This window comes from Aythya ferina (genome assembly GCF_964211825.1).
Source record: "Aythya ferina genome assembly, chromosome: 16".
In the NCBI taxonomy this organism is placed as follows: Eukaryota; Metazoa; Chordata; class Aves; order Anseriformes; family Anatidae; genus Aythya; species Aythya ferina.
The window spans coordinates 6,197,174-6,219,164 of NC_140315.1; the positions used below are offsets into that span (position 1 = coordinate 6,197,174).

The 21,991-nt window shown below is 41.6% G+C and overlaps 1 protein-coding gene and 1 long non-coding RNA gene across 20 annotated transcripts in view; one reads left to right on the forward strand and one right to left on the reverse strand.

Annotated features, from left to right (window-relative positions):
• The window catches only part of LOC311445534 (uncharacterized protein), a 265,193-nt gene that overhangs the window by 167,059 nt on the left and 76,143 nt on the right, over positions 1-21,991 (reverse strand). For all 19 annotated transcript variants that reach the window (XR_014698473.1, XR_014698474.1, XR_014698475.1 and 16 more), the window contains one exon: positions 10,058-10,129. The gene's annotated coding sequence lies outside the window, so the exon portion shown is untranslated. The remainder of the gene's footprint in view (positions 1-10,057; positions 10,130-21,991) is intronic.
• LOC311445971 lies at positions 15,282-16,370 on the forward strand. Its single transcript, XR_014698691.1, has 2 exons — positions 15,282-15,464; positions 15,808-16,370. It is a non-coding gene; the product is annotated as an uncharacterized lncRNA (long non-coding RNA).

Consider the following 21,991-nt stretch of genomic DNA (forward strand, 5'->3'; position numbering starts at 1 on the left):
CCTACTTATCTTTTTAATGAAGGGCTGAAGCTGAAAATGAATTATTGTTTTGATGTGTAAATGATGTTGGTTTGGTAAGGTAGTGAAAGTATTCTATCTGGGGGGACGAGCAAAAATAAAGTGATAAAGCGTTTGCATGAACATACATGAAAATTCTCCTGAGCTTTCCGTGGCTCTCCAACAGCCAGAAAAATCCTTCACAGCGCTCAGGCTAAAGCTGCACACTCAGCAAACCTGAATCACAGAATCACAGAATTTTCTAGGTTGGAAGAGACCTCAAGGTCATCGAGTCCAACCTCCAACCTAACGCTAACAGCCCTCCACTAAACCATATCCCTAAGCTCTACATCTAAGCGTCTTTTGAAGACTTCCAGGGATGGTGACTCCACCACTTCCCTGGGCAGCCTGTTCCAATGAAGCAGTGCCTTGGTGCCAGTTTCAGCCAAGCGTTCCCTTCAGAGACCAAAACAAACAGAAATACTTCCCTGAAAACTCCAATTTCTCCTTTTGGCTCTTACTGAAATAATTGATTTCTTTTCTAAGCAGTTGTTTGTTCGCATGTGTCCTGCAATTTCATATATTTACATGTGAAGTGTCCAAAAATAAATAAACTGCTTTACTTTGGTTCTAACCAAACATTTTTTTCAACTTCTTCACAATTTTTCAGTTGATAAAAAAGTTTTAGGAAAAAAAAAAAAAAAAAAAAAAAGTTTTGAATTTACCAGGCTTAATTCTTTTTCTAAATTTAAAATTGTCCAGGAATAGTAAAACCAGCAAATGATGCAAGTTGATTTATGGTCCCAGACCCTGCAACAAATTTAAAATTTGGAATTTTAACATCATTTAAAATCTAATTTAGAAAATAACCATTGCAATTTCTTTAGCTTTTGCTGAGCTGTGGCTTTACCTTAAATAAAGGTGGCTCAGGAATGAGCAGCGCTCTTTGGAAGACAAGTTCCCTGATACAGATCTTTGGAAACGAAAACAGTTCTCTTGCTATGAAACAGAAAAGTGAAATACGGTGCTTCCTCCTAGCTCTACTGCCAAGGTCCTGTGAGCTAGCTTGGATCCCTCTGACAAAGTCACTGAAGTTCATCAGGTTTTCAGATCCCTCATATCCGTGAATGGGTGGATGGTGAAAGGACAGACAGACTCACGGTACTCTTGATTAGACAGCCCTGCAGATAAGCTGTCCACACCACTGGCTTTCAGCTTGTGGTCTACAGACCTGAAGGACTGCAGGGACTTAGATAATTTTAAAAAGCAAACCTATAATGAGAAGGCTTCAACATGTTATAAAGAAGTGCACCCAGCCCACCAGAAGAGTTTGAAAAGTACCAATCCAGAGGAAATCTCATTCAATTTGTGGGAGGTTTGGGGATTTTTGAACGGGGTTTTTAACTTCTGCTTACCGATGAATAGTAGGGCATATCTACCTGAAGACAGCAATGCACAAATTATTTAAATATGCTCATAGTCAGAACTTCACTTTAGGAAGTGGGACTTGTGATTAATTGTCAGAAACATGGGTATCTCACTTGTAAGGCTGTCACCTTTCTAGGACAGATGGTCAGGCCTCAGGGAATAGCTATTGCAGCTTTAGTACCCAGCTTTTTAAGGACAGAGCAGGCACAGGCACTGGCAACAGAGGGTAGAGGGACTCACTAGTGTTAATCTATACCAGTAGGTCTCTGGCTTTTGAAAAATCCCTGGAACATTGTTGGAAACCCACAGTCACACACCAGAGTCTAAATCCATTTACAAGTATGGTGTCTATGGTTAGATGCATTAAATTCCAGTCTACAGCTTAAAAAAGACAAAACATCATCCTACAGCTAACTGAACTCATTCTAGCTTCGGCTCCACCTTCATTACACTCAAAAAATTTCCTTTGCATGACTGCAAGATTAAATCCCTCATCCCAGATCATAATTACAGAGCAGTTGGGGAATAGCTGCCATCTTCCCTTTTCAGGGTCACACAGCTCATTAGTCAATCATATTATTAAGACATTTTCAGTTTTAATAAACCAAGGTGGTGCTCATCTCAGGGCTGAGGATGGATTTTTTTATGGAAATAAATATTTGATGCATATCTTCACAGCGTCTCTTTAAGAAAACCATTATCACTTCAAAATAGTTCCTCCCAGCAAAAAGTGCAATTATGTAATTTCTGTCCAAGCCAAGCAGTGATGAGACGCTAGGTTGTGTTTATGTTTTCACCGTGTTTCCAACCCAAAAAATCAGCTGTGGAATAAGGTGGTGAAACTTCAAGAATATAATTGCAGATGAGAGACAGACTCAGGGTTTCAGCCACCTGCAGTAGTCAAAATGCCTCTCCTGAGCTCCACTCAAGGTGACTCACAAATTAAAACCAGGTTTTCAACCACATTTACGAAGGGCTTGTTCAACAAGGAGGTCCACCAAATGACGGGCTGACAGGATGCTAAAAATCATCTACTTAATGGAAGCAATTACCATCAGATCCATCATGCTAGCTTCTTAACATTTCATATCTTGCTCCTCAAGATATGACAAAAGTTATTTCAACCACCTAAAGTGGATCTGAAGAGTGTCTCCCAAAAATTCTCAGAACCAGCCTCATGCAAAAGTGAGTGGGATTATGTTCAGAAATTACTCAGATGCTTTTAAAATTTCCTACTTGGGAGCCAAGCATTTAAAATGCATAGCCCTAAAGTAATTTTCCATTCAGTACTTCTTGAAATCAAGATTAAAAAATGGACTTTGGAGCCAACACATATCTCTGTATCTGCAATTTCTGGGGGCTGGTTTTCCTGCTGCAACGCAACATTCACAATCACATCCACAACATTAACACGCGACCCAAACAGCTAATCTCAGCTGCGGCTACAGAGAGCTTCAGGACGAGTGTGTTGTAATGGACACTGACCACGTTTGAAAATATGGCCTTTGGTAAATAAAACGTTTTAAGCATTGTCTAGTTGTCATAGATTTTGCAAAATATTTTTCTTTGGAAGTATTAAACTGCCAAAACTAATCTTCTTTACCACATCCTGCAGAGATTAAGACTGATGGCAAAACAAACTCCATAGAAGGCTTTGAAAATCACATCTCCTAATTCTCTAGCAAAACATCATTCGTTAACTTAAACACAGCGTTCGGAATGCATATTTCATATTTTGTCCTTGCACTATAGAGGAATGGAGATTTTACTTTTTTATTATTTTATTAGAGCAAACATTTAGAAACTGAACAGAAGATTAACTTATTATTACTGTCATTACTACTAAATATTTATGTTATGGCAGCATGCAACATTCCCAGTCGGGATATTGACCCTGTGACATTTACATTGAAGTAATGCATATGTAGGTAGATTTCAATTTATGGTAATTGCAGCTCAGGGAGTAGGAAATGAAATGCTGTTTCTGCAGCTGCAGATATGAAATGGCAGGGCAGGGTAGGGTAAGGTAAGGTAGGGTAGAGTAAGGTAGAGCAGCCCAGCCCTTCCTCTGGTGGCACTTCATTCACAGCTCTGCAGCTCCTTCAGAGGGAGCTGAGATGCAAAGATTAAACTGTGTTCAGGACGGAGGATCACCTTTGTAAGAAATGGATTTTTTTTTAAATAATTGTAATAATTGATTACACTTGGCACTCGGGGAAATCTGACTCCTTGTAAAAACACAAGTAAGCTTCCCTGTTGTCTCCAGCACCACAGCATTTTCTGTAATCGAGCTGGCTCCTGATTCGTGCTAACAGGGGAAGAAATAGATGCCTACAATTTTCTGAGAGTTTTTGACTGATCAATTGATAGTCTCAGGGACAAGCCCACTGGCTTCAGTGGAACCAGCTGGCACCTGCTCAGCACGATGCTGGTGAAGCCCCTAAGCCCTTGGGAGCTGCTTTCCCTTCGTGCTCCCAAACAAATCCCTGCCCAGCCAAACAGCACTGCCACGGAGACACCACCATTTCCAGGGGAAAGCAAAAGACTTTGTGCTATGGCAAACTCCCCTAGCAGGCTTGGAAAGCAGTCTCTCACTACCACACGAGCATTGTGAGGACTGAATGCCGAGCTCCCCGAGCCCCCAGCCCACGGACAGGATGCCTCAGCTGCCGCGCCGCTCGGCCGGCGGTGCCGGGGAGGGAACGTTGCCTCTGCAAAACCCGTCCGCCAGCAGCTGGAGCTGGGGTTGCTCACACCCAGTTGTTGCAGACAGCGAGGAAACCATCCAGTGTCCCAAATAAATTAATGAATTATCCTCCTCCTCCCAACAGACTCAACGTTAGAGCCAGGAGCCGTAATCACTCTCTTGCTGCCTCTGAGTCACTGTCAGACGGAGCCCAGCGCAGAGAAGGCTGCAGAGTCAGCAGAGGCGGTGCGCAGCGCTGTCTGTAGCTCAGTAAAACCAGTTTAAAAATAAACTCCTCTTCCCTTGGCCCCTCCGTAGGCCCCTCTCCACACACACGAAGGGCGCAGATTCCCTGCGTACACACAGCTTTTTGGAAGAGAGCACCTGACTTGCATGAAAAGAGGTTTTGCCCCTTGGGTTAAAACCTTGTTAGTCAAGCCCCTAAGCAGGCAGATGAACCAAGGCTGAGGTTTGCAGAGAAGCCTGAAGGAGTCAAGCATTCAAAAGCCATTAAAATTCAATGGGAGCGGAGCACTCGCGCTCTCAGGTGCCTTTGAAAATCCCAGCTTCTGTCTTGGGGTTAAATCAAGGAGATGAGGACAGGAGCTTTCACCCTGTTGCTGTGTTTCCTAAGGACAAAGGAGATCCCATAACTGCAAAGATGCCTACCCGAGACCCTTCTGCTCATTACCACAGCTAGAGAAAACTTTCTCACTCTCCCCAGGCTCTTTCTGTGATTTCCCCCTGTATGCCAGCAGCTGGAGCAGGTAAATGGCCACTGTCACTCAAGTTATGTCAAAAAATTGCTGTTAATCCATCTATTTCTCCTCGCTCATTTCAGTGAAAAGAATATGTTTTTGTTTTTTACAAAGAAAAGGAATTACTCTCTTTTAAACTAATAAAGCATTTCAGAGCTTGAGCTTAAAAAAAATAATAAAAAAAAATAAGTATAACACATCTGATTTTTCTAACAGAAAGAACTACATGGCAAAAAATATCTTGCATTTAATCATTTCTACGCTATGGATATTCTCATAAATAAGTGATATGCCAAATCTGTTTAACAAATGAAAAAAAAAAGTAATATTTCATCAGATCATGCAGGCGTGTTCCTATCATGTGCCTTATTTCACAGTAGCATGAAATAGTGCTGAAGAGACACATTGGCACTTACAGATGGGTTGTATATCCTAATAATCTCCAAATATAAAATCCCAAGACATCCTGTGACCAGCTAAAACCAAATCAGGCTCTACATCTAATTCCCAATTTCTAAGTTGTAAGCAGCAATAATCTGAAAGGTTTTAGAAGGGATCATCCTGGAACTAGTGAGGACAAATAGACATTGCTTCCCTCCGTGGGGTAATAGGAACACTCCTAGAATCCATTATTCTTCAATTCATTATCGTACCCTAGGATAACACAACAGCCCTGTGAACTGATAGTCCTCAAAGCTCCGTTTCCAATGTCAATGCCAAATAAAAATTTCAGATATTTTCCCTGGAAGTAATTTATAGCCACTGAGCAGAAACTGCAGATGCTCAGCGCTCGGTCATGGTTTTGTGCCTACTGCAGTTAAAGAGTGGGATGGGGAGCAGAGGTTCAAATTTCCAGAAACCCAGGCCTATTAGCCCCTTATTCACACGGAAATTACTGGAAGTTATATGCTGAAATACCACTGCTGATCTGACCCCAAGGCAATGGTTTTTCCATCTGATCCCAGGGCAAAGCTATTGCAGCCACTCAAGTAGTATCTATAAATTCTCAGTGCGTGCCACTTTCCAGTAAATCTTTCCATGCTGTGCAATGAACACCAGCACTGCAATGTTGATGTTTACAAATGCAGATTCGTGTTGGGTCATGCTGCAATAGACCCACGAGATGATGCTTTAGGGGATGAAGGAAGCAAAGGGACCAGAGAGCCTCTCCTTGCTGGAATTAGAGGTAGCCTTATCAAGAGCCCTGCAGGAAACGCTCCTCCATAACCCACAGAGCACAAGACATCAAAGACACAAAAGACAGGCCAGTATTAGGATGGCAAGCGAGAACCCAGCATCAGGAATGCCACAGGATATGAGATAGCTCCATGGCCAACCGCCATAACTTGGCCCACCAGAATCAATAGCACTGGGGGTGTTGAGGATCTAAGCCACAGGACGTGCCTGCACTGCACGCCTCCAATTAATAATGAGATAGCTAAGAGCTACCTTAGCTATCAAAAGCAACTTTGCTGCGCTAGCATGGGGTCTGGAACTTCTTTTCCAGTTGCAAATCCCAGCACTTAGTGCTAACGTAGGCATCTGTGCACACTGCAGCCATCTCCAGTCCTTCTCTGCCTAAGTTCCACTGGTACCAACGTAGAAATGTGAGAATTCCTGTTGGGTACAGTGGCTGTGAGAAAGGAAATCATTGGACACGGGGGGACTACCTGCATACCTACATCGAGGCAAAAGCCAGGAGAGCGAAGGAGTGGGACCCCAACCCCAGCACTGCACCAGGCTGCTGAGAGGGAAGCCGAGCACCCTGTGAACATTGCAGCGAGATCCAGGAGGGACTGTGCCTACTTGCACAGGGAATTCAAACGGCTTATTACCAAAGCCATTTTCTTTTTTTATTATTACTTTCTTCAAACAAAGCTAATAAATCAAATCACCCAAGATGCACATTATGCAAAGCTTAATTAGATTTGGCACACATCTCGCTAGGAGTAGCACCCATCTGACTTTAGATCAGAGAACTCAGGTTTGATGGGTGGAACCAAATCGCCCACTTTGGAGTTGCTAAATCTACTTTTAAATGCAGTGTGTTTGCATTTTTTCACTCTGGGACCTGGAGGAGGTTAGCTTTGTTTGGCTTTTGGGCAATGGGAGCAGTAGAAGAGGATTCAGAAATAGAAGGATACACGTTTATGAAGAACATAAATCTCCTATTCTGCAGGCAAGGAAGAATCACGCAGAGTTGGCAGCAGCCGTTTAATGGGGCTACATTTCAGAGAGCTACTGTGAGCTTGTGGAGCTCCCTCTTTGATCACCAACTTGTTTCTAGACCTCCTGGGGTATTTCTAATACACCAGGATTAGTATATAAAACTCATTCAAAAATACTATTTTAATAGCATATGATTTGGCAGAGCAACCTTCATTGCTGATACTTCATTTTATTGTCAATCTCTTGTTTTGCTTAAGCCCACAGGTCTTTAAGAAACTATATTTAGTGAAAAAAAGTCAGCTGTATTTTTTTAAAAATGCATTTATAACCCTTACAGGGAAGAAAACGTTAAAACAAAACAAAAAGCAAACCCACCCGTACTCCATTCAAGAGAAAGAGAATGAAAAGATTTGAAACAAACAAAAAAATGCCCCTGCCCCACAGCTCCCTTAATCCCTGCTCTGCTGAGAGGGACCAGGAAAGCTCACATGAAGAGTCCAAGCTCTGCAGCCTGCTCCTGATCCCCTCCCCAGCTGCCCCCTGGTTCCCACATCCCACTTTAAGGGCTGGAGTATGCAGGGGACAGCAGGGTAGGGATTTGGCTGCCTTCCATGGCTTTAGACACTTGCACACGAGCACAGCACTCAGCCATTGGGAGGCCTGGGCTCCATAAAATGAACCAAACCATGGCCTGAGCAAAAGCACAGAGAGCAGTGGACAGCTCTTGGCCAGGCTGTACCTAACAGCCCATGGTCTACATGCAAAGGGGGAAGGTGGAGAGAGCCCAGCACCATCGAAGTGGGGTTAGTTCAAAGAGATCCCTGGTGGCTGCATGTGCTGGTTGAAACGACCACATCCCAAAGCCTACTGAGGCACCTTGCAGCCTGCATTGTCCCCTCAGCACCACATCTGGATCGGTGCTGTGTCCCGGCACAGTCAGACATTCCCTGAGCTTCATGCTCATCCAGAACCAGGAATGAATGGAGCACAAGGCTGGCATGCTCAAACACCACCCACCGAAGCCAGGGAAATTTTATAGAGTAAGTGCCTGCAGTGTGCAGCTCGCATCCAGTGTTCCAGTTACATCTCATTTACCAAATAAATGTAGTCGTTCCGCAAATAATTTAATGCAATAAACAGTATCCGACGAAATAAAAGTTTCAAGCTCATTCTCAGGTGACACAACTATTTGGGACCTTCCTTTAAAAAGGAGGCCAGGTGCCACTGCTGAAGTTTTGTAATCTAAACGTCTGACACTTTCTGATATGCTGGATGGGGGCCTCACATTTGCCTTCTTCACAAATACAGAAATACGCAGAAATAATTAAATAAAGGGAGCCCTGTTCATGCTCCAGTGCCCCATGTATGAGAAGTTGCAGCTGACAATGACATTGAAAACCAGTTGTCAGTCTAATGTAATCAAAGAGACAATTGGCTCTGCTGGCAAGAACTGAATTAGTGTTTTCTGTCTGAATCAGTGTCATCTTCCAGGGAGCACTGAAGCTTATGCAATGATAACAAAACTCCCCAGAAGCTGCATTTGTTACTGAAATATGGTGGTGCTTTGGTGCTATGTAACCTCATTCTGTAACACAATATACCTCATGGTCATGCTGCTGTTCTCATGTTTCTTGCAATGATACAATTCAATGACCAGATGCTAGATCAAACCAGACAACCATAATATTAAAATTTTACAATCTCTCCTCAAGAGCTAATGCGGTTTATTCTCAAATGTTCTCTGCTCTCTCACACACTGTACACACATGCAGAGCATGAAATCAGGGCAGAAAGTCCAGGCCTTGATGGAGATTCAAAATGCTAATGCTCTGGGGATGACAGAAGGGTGAAAGGTGCTAGACTTCATTTTCCTAATGAGGACAGTGGGTAAAACTCAAACCAAGGTCAGATATGAATGAATCTCACTTTTCAAGTAGGATTCAGTGCTGATGCACACAGTTATTGCTATAAGAAAAAAAAAGTCAGTCTTCAACAGATAAATTGCTGGTATTGTGACAGCACCCGGAAGCTTCATCCTTATTTCTGTTTCAGTTCACAGAATGAGCTGTTGTTGAGGGCTGGAACATGCTGCATTATTTTTCCCCCATTGTCACTGTGGTAGAAGCTTGCAGTGTGTGTGCTGCCTCTTTGCTGCAGAGCTGCCCTGTAGGCCCCTCATGGGAGACACGAGTGGTTCGCAGGGGGCACCTTACACCTGGTCCAGGAGGGCGGGTGGACTTACAACAACAGGTATCGAGCAGAAAGGCTACCTCAGGAAAGCCACTTACCCTCAAAGAAATGTCACTTCAGTGCAAGAAACTTCAAGGATTATTGCATTTACATATAGTAATGCTATTTTAATACTTGTGCTTATGTAACAAACATCCGGCACTTGGAAATCTCTGCGGATCTTCAGCAATGTCAATCAAAAAAAATTCAAGTATTAACCAAAGCAATAAAGGCATATGATTCTTATATAATTTCAGTTTTCAGCATATCTTCCCTTTTTCATCCATATCTGTTCCTTTAAAGAGCTACTGCTATAATAGGACACTCACTGGATTAATATACATGAGTAATTAGCAAGCTGGTGGTCTTCCTCAGGCCAAGATGACACTAGGTGATCTGTCACTCAAAGGCAGGACATCAAAATTCATACTCCTCTTTTTATAATTAATGCTCCATATTAAATATTCGTTAAGACTTATATAAATTATTTCCTTGTTCGGAGCCCAACTTTTCTGTCCTTGTTCAGACAAAGCTCTCATTGAATCAGAATGTGTTTACCCAACTAAGACAGGATATGACTATGCTTTAAATCTGTTGTACTATCCTTAGTCTTTGTAAGCCTCTGGTCTTGCTCAGAGAGAACAAGGGACAAGTCAAATCCTGAAACCCTTCATCTGCAACTCCCTCTTCATTTCTCCCAAAGCCACCTCAAAAAGAAAAAAAAAATCCTCTGCCAAAACAAAACCATTCAAGCACAGGAATTTTGCAAAAACAACAGAAGGAGACTCACGGGAGCAGGAAGCGTTGGTACCTTGTGTCTACCAGACCAGTGCTTTGGACCAGGCCTCAGAGGAGCTCCCCACTGCAAGAGAGAACAAGCTAGATGAGAGAAGACGAATGGTTTATGCCTTACATCCACTGTTTGTCAGGCCAAAGCCCCAAACAGGAAATGTTTCACTAAAAAAGTTTTGTAACAATGTGTGTTTTTCACATGTACGGGGTGAATTTTGGAGGTCACTTCGACAAACGCTTTGATTTACTGAGACAAGGCAAAGAAGAAAAAGGCCCAGTAAGGACACTGCAGATGATGGCCACATCCCTTCAGCACACACCTTCCAGTCCAGTTCTGCCCTCTGAAGGCATGTAGGCTCTCCAGTAGTGCTTATTTATATGTCACATTGCAGTGATGAATGTTACTGTTGCTCTCAAGAACATATGCTCAGAAGTTTATTATGGCACTAAATATGGGCTGGGTAAGAATCTGGATTGTTTAAGTGTCAAACAGTGACAACATGTGTACAATACAACACAGACATCAAGGGAGAACCAGCTCAGCTAATATGTGGTATTCATATAAGCCTTTAAGAACAAAGACCACCCATAAAGCAAAACCAAAGCTGCCACAAGAATAGGTGGTACTGCTTCCGTCATTGCATACTGTGTGCCAATTGGTTTCCTAATTAGATTTGCAAGCTAATAAAAGGCATAAAACACAATAAAAGAACAATATGTTACAATTCTTCCTATGACAGACGTTGCTGTAAATTCATCAGATTTTTGATCATGGTAGGTACCCAGTACATTTGTTTTTCTTATAGCTGGGTTTGTTTTCTTTATATTTTGCACTGTTTGTACCTTTTTTTTTTTTTTCCTGAGAATGAATACTTTCATAATAAGAATAGTCCCAAACGTGACAGTTTTCAAGTATTCACTAAGTAACAATCAGCATAAATAACTCCCATACTTCTCAGCATCTTCTTTCAAATAATGTTTTTTGTTCTATTTCATATTGCATTTTGTTAAAACACATGGTAACTTGGCTAGTACAAAAAAGATTCATTAAGAAATTTAATTAAATCCCAAAGAAACCAATATAAAATACATCTTCTTAAACACTGTGTTACAAGTTAGGCATCTTGGCTACAGCAGCACACAAGAACTAATGGAGCTGTATTCTCCTGCTACAGGGCTGGAGAGATTGACCAGAACCAGGACATTGCATAACAACACTTCAGAAACATTGACCAGAAAAGGACTAACAGAAAAGTGTGATAGAAAAAAAACTCAGATAAAAGTGAAAAATAGTTTGAAGAGAGGAGAAAAAAAAAAGGTTGATGGGAAAATAGACTGAAGTTCAATGCCCCTTCATCATGCACCCAGTTGTATAGGTATCTCTTCCCTTTACATATTGAACCTTTAATACACAATTTTCCTGTCTCAGTGACAGTTACTAACAATGACCAAAGAAAAAATGAGCCTAATATGAGAAAACTGCAGCACCACACTAGCAGCTATTGCTTATGTGGATTAGTACTTCCACGTGAAAAACCTCTCTGTCCAGACTCATAGTCTGCCATGCAGGGGTTTCAATACAGCCCCACGTTTGCCAAGGTAAGAACGAGCCTCCAAAGTCATCAGACTCTCAAACTATGCAGTGAAAGTCCCAAAGATGCCAACAAAGCTTAATATGCATTGGGGAAAGCTATCCTAAGGACATGAGCCATCCCATCTACACCACAAACTCAGCAACAATGGTCCCAGTCCCCACATGCCTGCACTAACTCCAAGCTTCATGACAGAGAGGACCCTCCTCACAAGCCAACAGGCCAGAACCTCCACTTTGGGTTTAACTGCAAGGGATTTCATTGCAGGGACCACTTCATATTCAGATGGTCCCTGTGTCCAACGCAGCCATGCTCCCCAACCCTTTGGAGCATGGTATAAAGTCTTTTCCGCAGGCTTTCTCAGAGGTGGTGGGTTGAGTGAGGTGTGGGTGCTGGAAAGAAAGATATATTGGCTCAAAGTTAAACAGCTTTTTGTATGCACAACCCGAGGCATAAACAAGTCAGGATTTGCATACTGGACCTTTGCATATACAATCTGTGTTCTTTGGAAAATTGTTCATTAGTCCTTCTATTTCATGGGTGTGAAAACACTAGGTCAGCTTCTTTATATTTTAAACAGCACAAAAATGAGTGTGAAATAAGGAAATCCAGACATCTTTCTACAGCACACGGATCATCTGAACAGGCAGTTCCAGCCTGGTCCTGCACTGTGGAACAGAGAACTGAAATTACACAGCCCGTGTCATGGACAAAGCCAGGCTGGATGATCAAAATGCTCCGTGCGACCCCTGGACATCTGGGGTAGACCCCAAGCTCCAATGGCTCGTATCTGCAGACAGCAGTGAAAGTGAAGCTGGAGCAAAAATTGATTGAAGCAAAGAGCAGTGATGGTACAGGGACTTGTCACATGCGGAGCCTTGACGTGCTGTTTACATTTTTGTTTGTTTTCAGTGTTTGGAAAGACTTCTTAAAAGGGGAGGACCCCAGCTAGCAGGCCTCTTGGAAGAAAAGCATTTTCAGAAGTGACTTGAAAGAAGAGAGGGTGGGGGAATCTGATTTAATAAATGATATATAGGAGTATAATTATATGGTTTTAAACACAGTTCCAGTTCACTTGTCTCAGCAAGAAATGCTGGTGTGTGAGAGAAATCATTTATATTGCTTACTACAGTTTTTCAATCTTGGCAAGCACTTTTTCCATTCTAAGATGTGGGAACACCCACATCAGTAATTATATACATTAGCAAAAATACAAGATAACTCATATTCAGGATGGTGGGGGTTTCCCTCATTTCTCAGTGAATGATTAGAAAGGAGAAAGATCGCTCTTCTGCAAACTCAATACATGCAAAAAAAAAAAAAAAAAAAAGTTACTGGAAATCCAAGATCATCTCTATGCATTGAAACGTAGATCCCTGGATGAATGGTTTAGAGGTTTTAGATAAAACCTCTATCACAAATAAGCTCTGCAACAAAACTAACAATTTAGTATTTTCAGTTCTGGCTACCTTATTCTGTTGGATGAGGACTAACAGTCCATGTAGTTTGGTGGAAATCAACAGCACTGCTGGTGCGATTTCATGTGTTTGTAAGTGCACATCAATCAGCAAGGCACATTCATGTATGCACAGCAGTAAAACCCAGGGATAGACTATGAAAGCTGGTCTTTTTGAGCCTGAACCACTTGCTGAGATTTTCATGGGGCAGAAGTTACGGTGGAGATGCAGAGGGAGATGGAGCTGCAGACTCCCACTGGTGCCTGTGGGATGAGGCTGCTCACGTGCTCCAGCCGCAGCCCGAACCGCTTGCAAACTGCATGAACTCGTGAACCACGGCTTGGCTATCCCCAACATACGTCATTAAGAAATAAGCTAGGAAAAGCTCATCCAGTCAGAGTCAGGTCATGTCCACTTTGTGTTTAATGCCCTGAAAGAGTACCAGGTTAACCAAACATAATTTAGCTCCTTTCTTTTCTCATTCCTAACGCGGCTAAAAGAGACTTGGAACATTCAGGCTTTAATTTTCCAGGTGTGTATGTCTAAACTACATGGCAGAGAAATCTTATTGTATGTAAGGGAGCTATTCACTTCTGTAATCCTACCCACCTGTTAATATTTGCAGGACAGGCCTTTGGGATAGTTTGTTTTGATGTTTTTTTCTAATGGTCTCATACTTAACTGACCATACATTTTTCTTTCTGCATGCAAATTTATCCTGAATATGCTTCTAGATACAAAGATATGATCACTCTTGTTTTTGTTTCTTAATTCTTTTGTGGTTGCACAGTTCTCAAATCTCAATGAAGATTTAATTACATAATGCATTAAAAGAAAATTGGGTTAGCTTTCCAACAGTTTCTTAAATATTCTTTTTATTAAAACAGATGCAGATGGTCAAGATGAACAGTGATAAACAATGGTCCAGAGGTGAAATTATTACAGAAGTCAACAGAAAATCTGCTTCTACACCCATCCATATTTTGTATATTTTGACCTTAAAAAGCCACTAGACCCGGGGACATCACACTAATTGGGCAGTACAAGAATGAGAAAATCACATTTTTCTGATCATCTAAATCCCCAACATGCTACATACCAAGAGATGTCCAATCTTCATTTGCAGCCTATTTTTAAATTATATATATATGTATTTAGATGTAAATAAAGTAATATTTCTCTGGGGCTTCTTTTACACCAGTGCAAGTAGATGTGTGTTGGGATTCACCTTTTGATATTCCAGCTTTCCAGCACACTTCAATGCTATAGGAAAGGTTCCCACCACCGCCTTGGAGCACTGGGCTGCATGAGAGCTAAAGAGAAAGTGGAAAGGAAAAGACTCTGCCCAAACTGAGTGTAACATAAGAAGGATGGAAGTTGAGAAAAAGATCTATAGGCCTAGACAAACACTAAAATGAGGAACACCTGAGTTTCCATGTTTTATATTTAAGTTGTGAGAATTTAAAATCTCCAAAAATCAAGCCATGTAAACCCTCTAATTTTACCATTTTAATTCTAAGATGAAATAAGAATTATTTTGAGTATTCCCTTAATTTTAAAATGTTCATCCTCTCACTCCCAACCCACATCATCCGTATCTATCACTGGGTTAAGGCATCTTGCAAGCTCTCTCGAAGTCACCACCTTTAACTGGAGCTAAATTATTATGTCAGATGGTGGAAAGCAAGCATTGCATGCTTCATAATGGTCTTGCATTTGTTTAAATGGTATTGCGCACAACACACACACACACAAAAGGACTTTCTGGTTTGCACACTCTTTTTTAGTATCTTCAACTACAGAGTTAGGTAGAAAAAAATAAAAAATTGGATAATTATTATGTGATATGCCTAAGTAGCCCATAAAAAAGGGGGAAAAAATAAAAGAAACACTTCCCCCTTGCTGTCCCCCCACCCCCACCCCAAGAAAACCCAGATGCACACAGAAAAAGCTGTCAAACCCAGTCTTGTCCAAAGCAGATCTGCCAATGTTCTGACAATGTTTGCACTTGCTTGTCAAAATGGTCACTTCAGCTGAGCGTCATTTACACTTTGTCTTACAAATTATTTATGCAAATTACCTGTAAATTTAACAGTAAAAAAAACCACCTGCCTTTAAAGTTATCCATATAAATATCCACATTTTCTCTCTTTATTGTCATGGGATGCAGCTGTCCTGGCTGAAGCATAACGCTGCAGAGGGACCACAGAGCACACAGCTCGTGGCCACCACTGGGGTTGCAGCCCCTGCTCTGCCACCAGCCCTACCACCAGCCACCTCTTCTCTGCCTCCTTTTCTGCTCCTGCAGAGTGGACAGGCCTGCCTGAATTCATCCCTGCAATTCATCTAACAATTGGTGAGATTTTCTTCTGTTTGAAAGTCATTTCTCAAGCTTTTTTTTTTTTTTTTTTTTTTTTTTAATACAGTCTGCTCTCCAAAATTGCTCAGAAAGCCCTTTCCAGCAAGTAGTAATCTGGAGGGTTTTTACCTACAGACTAATTGATCCAAGTGTCCCGCTTTGGGAGCAGCAGTGGTTATGTAACGTGCCGCACGCTGCTGATGTTCGGGGCTGGAGGAATGCCTTTGCTGTTTCTGTGAATGTCTTTAATTGTTCAGCAGATTTTAAAGATAGCTAACCATGCTGTTATTAAAAAAGAGTGCTGAGAGCTTTGTCATGGATTTCTTCCCTTTGTTTACAGAAAAAGTTGAGCTGAACGTGTAAGCGAACGTAAATGGGATCAGTCACGATTCAGGCAGGAGAGATCCCGTACCTGGGATGACTGAGACTGAGCCACGGATCCCAACACAAGGAGCTTGTGCAGGAGGGAATCTGAAAGCTTCCTGAGCTCTCACAGGGCATCTGTATATGGAGTAAACTCCAGTTACATCTGTTGTAGTGGAGTCTTACTCTTAGGGTGTTGCAAGGACAGAATTACTGGAGACTGACTCCAGCCTAATAACATCCTGGGTCCTTCAGAAACTACCACTGAGCAGGCATGGCTGAGAGCTGGGGCAGGTACTGATACCGTCTGCTCGGTGTGTGAGCCCCCTGCTAGCGGCTGTGCTCTCCCCACCTCTTGCTTTCCTCGCCAGCATCTTGGATAGCAAGACAAAAATAGCAATGACTGTTCTAACTTGTCAAGGAAACACCCTCTTGAACATTTATTCTAAATTACTTTTTTAACTTATTCCTTTTTATCCGCTAATGATTTTTCTAATCAAAACTTGCTTAATATTTGTTAATAAAAGTTTTGACTGTTAATGCAAATGGTCAGTGGCTAACCCCTCACAAAGCAGATGCACAACAGCTTTGATATATTTAGCCATCACTACAGCCAGGCAGAGAGTTAATACCTACCTCACAGGACACGCTGACTTTCCACTAATTGCTAATGGGTTATAAGATCCCAGAATTAACATGAATGTAAAGCCCAGAGCATTAATACGGTACTTCAGAGTATCACCGACTATGATAATCCTCAGAGCCTCAACCTATTCCTCTCTGGTTAAGAATTTCCTTAAGTATGATGACCCTGAAGGGATGGTGAGACATAGGACGCATGAACTTGCTTCCAAAATCAAATGAACACTTACTACCTGGAGTCAGGAACACTCCAAGGAGCTGCAGCTTTTTGTCCTTTCAGTGAAGGCTTTGTAGAAGTCCTTCTGGAGCAATCAAACAAAATGCAAAGGGAAAGACTCTACTATAGCAGCAGGTACTATTGTTTTTATCTCCAAATACCAAAACTGTCAATCCATTCCAATTGCCCGTTACATATACACAGCAGAAAAATATTAACGGCTTTTTAATTGGATTGAGAGTTCATTGTATTTCTGTTCCCATCCAACAATCACACAGAGCTATACTTAGGTTTATTTATCCTACTTCACAAAACACCACTTACCTATTATTGTTAACCCACAAATGAACAAATGAAAGACCAGGGGAATACAACGATTAACCCAGAAGTGTTTCAAATGGTGAGACTTTGTTCTGCAGACATCAATGCATGCACGGAGCAGCTGATCAGCTCGAGAGGACAAGAACTGAGAATGTTAAATTGAGCAATGCCTCAGGATGCTGATGTTAAAAAAAAAAAAAAAAAAAAATCAGCTTCCATTTCACATTCATATAATATATTCTATGCCCTAAAAATCTTACCTGTGCATAAATCTACACAATAAACAGAACAAAAAACTCAGCCAAAGTGAATATCCTCGAAACACCTAGCATGTTGTCAGCCCACATAACTGTGCTGCTTGGAGGAAGGCAGAATTCCAGAGGGTCAGATAACTGGTGCGTGGGCTGCAGATAGTCTCCTGAGTCACAACTTAATTACATGGTACGAGATCAACACTGTACATGTGCAAGGCGAACTTAGCCTGATAGCATCCTGTTTTCCAATACACAGCCCTACTGAAAAAGAAATCAATCCCTGAAGAATTTGCAGAGCTGAAAACAGAGTGAAGCAGCTCAAATGATCCACACTTACACTTATTATTAGAACTGAGAGAAAGCTGTAAATAAGTCTGTGAATATTCTGTTTCACTGCATTCAAGTTGTTTTCCAACCTGATTCTTCAAGTGAGTTCCTACACATCAATCTCCACAAATACCAGAGCAAAAATCTGTGTGTCACATAAGACTTCGGTATGTTGTTTGATCAGGACATGGGAAGGGCACGGGTTTTGAGTTAGTTGCATGAAGTTGCATTTTACCTAGAGAGAATGCGTTTTAAAACAGTGTTTCAAAGCATTAATAAATAAATAAATAAATAAATTCACGCGCATAATTAGTATTTGCAACAACCCTCCCCCCACCCATTTTTCCAATCAGGAAAAAGAAGGACATCATAAGACTTGGATATCTATTACAAAGAGCTTAAATTTTAAACATTGGAAAACCCACAGTGAACTGCTGGCAACCAATCTACTGACAAAGAATGAATCAGGAAATCAGTTCAAATAACGAATACATTGAGAACATCATAATAAAGTCAATTATGATTCATACACAGAAAACAGACACCATTCATTCAGTATCATCCGGTGAATAAATCACTGAATTCCTCCTTATCTGAATATGTTTCTCTAACAAAGCTGGATCTTGTAAGAGCTTTCTAATTTAGCAGCTTCTGATGGTAGGGAAGAAGGAAAACCTACGTGAAGCGTGCAAAGAGTCGGGCTTTCTAAGGCCCAGGTTTAGCAATGCCTCTTGGCCACCCTACTGCTGGAAACCGACCCAGACCATAACCTAGGATAGGGCTGCATCCCACCAAGCAGCCCAGCAAACTATGCGGGACACTCTTACAACCAAGAGAGGATTCAGACCTGTGTCAGATACGTATTTTCACCTGAGGTGAAATCCTGGCCACAGTGCGAGAAGTTTTGCATTTGGCTTCAGCAGCCCCAGACTTCTGGTTTGTCTTGTTGGCAGCCATGGGACAGGAGGCAAAAGCACATTTTCCCTGTAGGTGCTCCTTTGTGTTCTCCAACCACTTTCATCCACTGCCGTGTGCTTCAAAATCTTTAGCCAGACAGCTAGTTTGCATATGTTTTTGAGACATTATTTAAACACGTACAAACAAAGAAAAACCTTGAAGCAAAAGAGAAAACACAAAGAAATTAAGGAAAAAGTCTTCAGAAGTCTCATGTAAGCCAGTCAATTGGGTTTTCCCCACAGATTCCCCTACTGCCTTGACTTCCCCAATCCACACACTCCACCAATTCCAACAGTGAATCTATACATTCACAATCAAGTGAAATAACTTATAGACATTAACCGCAAAGCTACATGAGCATAACTGCACACAAGCATATGCTTGTTTTAAAGAGGGAATCTGATCCACCTTGAGAAATGCACACACCGCACTCCGTTAAGCTGCTGGTTGCTTGAATTACTCTGTCCACAACAATGCAACAATTAACAAAGAAAGAAAACAAAAAAAAAAAAAAAAAAAAAAAAGCAGGAAAGGCAAAACAAAACAAACAAACAAAAATCAACATTCAAAGTATTGCAACAGTAAAATGAATCTGGAAATTCTATATGACTGCTAGTGAAGAGATTATGGAGACGGAAAAGGGAAGGACTGGAAAACTGAGATGCTTTCAGTCAGAATTTGAAAGTGCAACAGCGAAGCTGTGAAGCGCGATAAATGTGCCATGATTGCTTAAATATCATCCTTCTTTGCCAAGGATGCTGCCCAGCTAAAAAAAAATCTCAAACTTCACCCTCCAATGAATAACACAGCTAAGGAAATTTTTATAGACTTCTCCACAAAAATGCAGGGTTTCCTCAGGTCTATCCAGGTAACAGTTTATTTGGGGTTCACATAATAACTGGCAAGTAATAATGGCTTATCTTGTTAATTTTGCTCTTGGGAAAACGGCAAGAGGTGATCAACTTCTGCTCCTGTTTTGTGTGTTTGTTTCTTTCCTATAAAAGATTTTTTTTTCCTTCACAATGAAATGCAGATAAGAAGTTCACCTCAACAAGATAAAGAGTGAGATGGGTGCAATTAACTCTATGGGGTAATTTGTTTTGTACAAGACCCATGACTTCAATAACATAACATCTAAAATGCTTGAGGTATCAAAAAACTGGAAGCAAAACCAATAAGAGTAAGATGAAATGTCAGCAGATGGATTAACATCATCGAGAATGTGCCAGATTCTTAAGGCTATATTAAGCAACATTTTTTTTTCCAAAGCAAATTCTATGATAATTTTAATAACTTTACTGTGGATCTTCATTTCCTTTTTAACGCTAATTTCCTATTTTCCTGCTGTTCCTCATTACTCCTCCTGCTGGGAGGGGGGCTGTTCCCAGACTAGCATCAGTTTTCCAGTGCCTCAGCTGGGATATGGACTCCTCACCTCTACAGCTTTGGTCCAAAGTTCTCTGCTGTTACAAATGCTCATGACCATAATGCCAATGCTCATCCAGTGCACTTCTGGATGCCGTCCAATTGCTTTATGTCACTCAATATAATCAGTCATGGGTCCGGACTTCCTTGCTGCTTTCTTCTTTATCCATCTGGATGCTTTATCAGGGGAGAAACTATTCCTGGGATTTTGGGTTGTCAATCTCAGCCCTTCCTAAGCAGCAGCTCAAGAGCAGGCTGTATAAAACATACCCTGAGTGTGCAGTAGATCTGACATCTTAAGGATACGTACGGCCCATTGCACTTGTGCTGTGTGTTTGTTAAGCGCAGTGCAGCTGGGATGTCTCCAACACTGGAGCTGTGCAAGTTGACCACACAGCACGTGCGCTGCAGGGCAGGCATCCCACATACGTGCTTTGCGTCCTCTGTCTCCAAAGCCCACGAGCATGTGAGAAATCAGCTCCACGTGCAAGGCCAGCCATCGTTTGAGCAAAACTCCTGGATGATTTTTAGAAATAATGCTTTTAAGGTTCACAGACCGAGCTTCTCAAATGTGCTCTGACACTAGTTAAAACGGAGCATTAACTCACACTGTTGATAAAATATTAAAAGCTAATCTTAGCATAAAAAAAAGTGTAGTAGTTAAAAGATCCTTCAAAGTTGACCTCCTGCATTTTTTTTTCAAAATTTGCATTTTTTTTTTAATAAAAAAGTGCAGTTCCCTTCTAGCTGATTTGCTCTGCTTGTCAGCCATCACCTATGCACTATTAGCTGTCCAAGGGTCTGAACACATCCACACCCCCTCAGGGGATGGCTATATATAAAATATGTGAGACTCAATAGACAGCTGATTTAATATGACCTTATCAGCTCATGGCACAGTGTCTCCTACCATTTTTCTCTGACAAAATTGAGGTGCTTTTGGCAGAAGGCAATAGATACACACCATATCATATTTAGCTCCATTCCTAGAAATTTGACAAGACTGTTGCAGCCTTTCCTGTCATTTTTCCTCTTAAAACAGGAATTTCAAGAACATCGGAAAAAATGGCACATCACTGCCTAAAAGGCTAGCTTTACTGTAAAGAAAATGATCAAAAATGCCCAGCTTCACTTTCAAGTAGAGGCTCTATGGGGCAATTTGTTTCTTTAAGAACTCTAACCTGTTTTTTTGGGGGTGGTGTTATTTTCCAGAGACCCCAGTTAGTCCAGTGCAAGGCAGCAGAGACAACAGGAACTCCTGTGCATGGGAGGACTCAGCCATTGATGACAGAAGCTGCAGTCATGTATGGTCCAGCTGCACATGGGAAAGGGCCCACAAAGAGCATTGTACGGGACGTCTGCCCAGCTGGCAGTCAGTGTGCAAACACAAGAACCTGTTACCTTACAGGTCTCTGCTTTCTCTCTTCCAAGAAAAAAAGGAAGGTGGGAGCCAGCCCTGACACTGCTCTCCTGCTTGTTCACCAGCCCAGCCTCCGGTGCCCTGCAGTCTTCTCACCCCCGGTGCTTCATCTGCCTTCATGGCACACACCGAGCAGGCTGGTAAGTGACTCCAAACCTGTGCCATTGCTGCCTGTGGCCTTCCTCACTGCTGTGGTCTAGTTTTTCAATTAATTCCTATTAAACAATCAGCTCCCTTTAGAAACTACTTTTGATTCCGTGTAAGTTTGTTCTAATTAGCACCGAATAACGAAAGTATAACAGTAGCACCTATTTTACCAACATTTTTAACAAGCTGTCAGAGAAGGAACAGTGTGAATAACAGCTGAGTTTAATATGCTACTTTGTCCTTCTTTTATATTATTGTTATTTGCATTGAGTTGCTTTGAATATCTCTGGGTGACCAAAGAAACCAATTTTGAGGTCAACTGAATAGTTACAAAAATTCTCATAGTTCTTTGACACAAAGAGCTCAGTCTCAATAAAATTAAGCTCATGAAGAAATCTCCTCAAATGACTCAAGGATGTGTCATCTGACACGTTTATTGCTCAGGTTCCCT